This window comes from Callospermophilus lateralis, unplaced genomic scaffold (genome assembly GCF_048772815.1).
Source record: "Callospermophilus lateralis isolate mCalLat2 unplaced genomic scaffold, mCalLat2.hap1 Scaffold_305, whole genome shotgun sequence".
Taxonomy (NCBI): domain Eukaryota; kingdom Metazoa; phylum Chordata; class Mammalia; order Rodentia; family Sciuridae; genus Callospermophilus; species Callospermophilus lateralis.
The window spans coordinates 361,480-365,058 of record NW_027513681.1 but is presented as its reverse complement, the minus strand read 5'-3'; positions in this window follow the sequence as shown (position 1 = coordinate 365,058).

Sequence of the window (3,579 nt, the reverse complement as noted above, 5' to 3'; positions counted from 1 at the left end):
AATAAATACGAAGCATTTGATGAGTCACCATGGAATTGGGACTGGCATGAATAACTTCCATTTGACTCAAAATATCTCGGGCCCATAGGTTAACAGGGAGGTCAGGAACAATGAAAGGAGTGACAATTCACTTATTACGCTCTTTATCAGTCCAGCTAAGAGCCGTAGAGCTGACCAGAGGATTTTTTGACTGTCCTATCACTTTAAGGTCAGTCAAGGATGGGGTGAGGGTCCAAGCTGATGACCAATATTTTTGAGAAATAATTGTGGCATCAGCTCCAGTATCTAGAATTCCTTGGAATTCCTTTCCTTCAATAAGTAAGGAAATGGTGGGTCTATTTTGAGAAACGGGTTGAACCCAATTTACATCAGAGCAGCCCAAGGAGGCAGTCCCCCGCGGTAGGTTTGGGTGGTTAAGTGCCTCCTGGATTCAAGGGAAGGAGTATTAATTGTGCAAGACTTGTTCCTGCAGGGATGGCCAAAACTCCATTAATAGCTGTGGCCAGTATTTTTTTTCTCCAGTGAAGTCATTATTATTAATGCCATGGAAGACCTGAACACCATGTAAGTTAGTAGAGGCTCTTCCAAAAATAAGGGCACAGATATGAGATGGAGGGGGACCCATAATTCCAGTGGGTATTATCTGGGGCCCTTGCATTGAGTCTAATATAGTTTCAATGGTGGCACAGATGTCCAATCCTGCGCTGCCTGGAGTGGCTAGTTGGAGGGAAGCAATTGTGGAGAAGAATTTTGAGGTAGGTTGGGAGTTTGGAAGGGAAAAAATCTTATTGCCCCTGGTTTTGTCCTGGGGGATGTCGTGGCCCGGGGCTGGCCCCGCAGGGAGTTTCCCAAGAAGCAGGAAAAAATAGGCTGTCTGAGGGCATTTGTCTTAGATCTACACTCACTGGCCCAGTTATGACCTTTACCACATCTAGGGCAAAGGGTAGCTTGGGGCGGTATAGCCCCAGTTGAAGGAGATGCTATTCCTAGGCTTTCTTTGCCTGTCGGACACTTGCGTGCAAAATGGCCAGGTTGTTTACAAGTAAAGCAAGTACGTGAGCCAGGATTGTGAAAGGTCTTGGTAAAGGTGGCACCTAGGGCAAGACCCATGGCATGAGCTGCACCTACCCCTGCATAGAGTCTAATAAAGTCAGAAAGTTTCCCTTTATCCTTATGTGGTTGAAGAACATCCTGACATGCCGGGTTGGCGTTTTCAAAGGCAAGATGTTTTACAAAAGAGCTTTTGTTTTCACTTGGTCCAAGCAAGCATTCCACAGCTATGTTAAGCCTGGGAACAAAGTTGCTATAAGGCTCGTCGGGCCCTTGTCGAATTTTTGCCAGGGAAGTGGTAGCCGAGGCTTTTGAGGGAGGTGTCTCCAAGCATGTAAGCCAGCCATCTGAATCTGCATCAAAAGTCCAGCAGGGAAATGTGCCTGTTTAGTTTTAGTGTCAAAAGGCTCATTGCCCACTAGCTTAACATAAGTCCCGGACTTAGAGGAGGCCTTAGTTAAAATTTTTTGAGAAGTTTCCCGACAGTGCTCTTTGAAATCTGCATTCCATAACAGAAAGTCTCTGGCACTGAGGGTAGCTTGGTCTAAAAATTTCCAATCATTGGGAGTAAGTCATTGTGTGCTGTGGCTTTCTAATAAAGCCAACATGTAGGGTGCAAAGGGGCCATAGTGAGCACAAGCCTTTTTAAGTTTTTCAGGAAAATGCAGGCTTAATTTTTTGTAGACTCTGGGTTCCTGCCTGCCTAGGGCTGAACTCCTCATCCTCTGAGTCCTGATCTCCTTATTCCATTTCTCCGCTTCCTCCTCTTGATCCTCGTCTAAGTCTTTGACCTCAGCCTGGGCAGGCTTATCTATCTGACTGGTGGTGACTGGGAAGGCGAGCACAGGTTGATGGAGTAGCTTCACCTTTGTATTAGACCACTGTAGGCCAGTTACTTTGACTCCATACCTAAGGCTAATGAACAGAGCTCAGAGTGAAGGGATCTTAATTCTTTTAAAGGTTGGATCTGTTCCTGTCTATGTTGGAAGGATGCTCACAAAGGAGCCAGTTTAGGCAAGGGAAGTGGGGAAAAAATATCTGGGGGGGGGGCATTTGTACCCTGAAGGGCCAGAGCACAAAAGGCAGGAGGGATATAGGAGGGGTTGGATGTGTAAGTCCTATAGGCTGTGGCAGGGTCTTGAGAGGTGCAGGGTCTTCTGAATGGTAGCGAGCTGCTTCCTTCTCCAAGGTAGCCTCCTCTACAGGGGTCAATGAGTCTCCGGAATTTAAAACTGGATAAAGGCAGTTGGTAACCATTGGAGCCTTAATCATTAGGGTGGTATTTTGAGGGGGACCAGGAAGGTTCCCATGGTCCTGGGGAGCCTGAGAAGGGTCTATGTCTATACTAACTGATGGGCATGCCGAGGGGATACGAAAAGTATTTGCATAGCCTCTTCCCCAACCTCGACAAGTTTTAAGGTACCATTGTCAAAGGGTGAACTTTTAAGAATTTCATTAATTAAGTTCCAGTAAGAAAAGGTGGGAACAGGCACTTTTTCTGGGCCAAAGGATTCATAATAATCTTTTAAACAGTCTCCTACTCCAAGCCATCTTTTACCATCAATGGTCCTTTCAAGAGGAAACCATGGACACTGCTCTCTTATGTAGGAAAAAAAAAAATTAAGTCTTTTTTCTAAACACGCGCCCCCATGTCTGCAAGGACTCCTTGTAGCCTGACAAAAACAAATCATGTGACGAAACTGCTTGTCCCATAGTGGGTCAATCACCGTGCGTCATCCCCACGCTCCTCCTGGATCTGTCTCTCGGTGGTGTCTTCTGCAGTTATTGCAAGCTCCGCTTGACCAAATCTTCCAGGAGGACGGGGTCCCCCTCAATCAAAAGCTCAAGCCCCAGTCGGTGGGCGCCAGATGTCCCAGCCGGCAGGACACATCAACGTGGGCAGCGAACCTAGATAGGAAGGAATGAAGGGACAAGAGACACGAGAGATGACAGCAAGACAGGAGTTCTGATCAAGCTGCAAACTTTTATTGTTCACACAGGGGTATTTGTATGCTGGATGTGGGAAATCTCTCTTATCGGCAGTTCCTAGATGTCTTCACAAGGTGAGATAACCTCAGGAAGTTTCAGAAAGACAGATGGCCGCAGGATGTCTCAGGGAGACAGATGGCTACAGGATGTCTCTCAGACAGGATGTCTCCTGGTGGCTGTTTCTTGTAAGTGTCAGGCTATTCTTTGAAGGAGAATAGAATTCCTTCTACCTCTGACAGTCAGGGATTCAGTATTTCGAATAGAAAATTGGAAAATGAATCCAATGTTTATGCAAATATGTGCTACCCAAAAGTCTTCCCACTCTCATTCAGAACAATGCCTTGACATTACCTTCACCCCAAGTAAGACACAATAAGAGAAGAAGAGTTAGAAAATCTGTGAATACACATCTGGAAAGGAAAATTCTCAGTAGTTAACAACCTTGGAGGTGGTAGAGGTGTTTCGAAAAGTAAGGTACATGGTAAAAACTCCACAAACATGGAGCTCTGTTGGCCTAAAGACTTCTTGAGAAACTGCCTC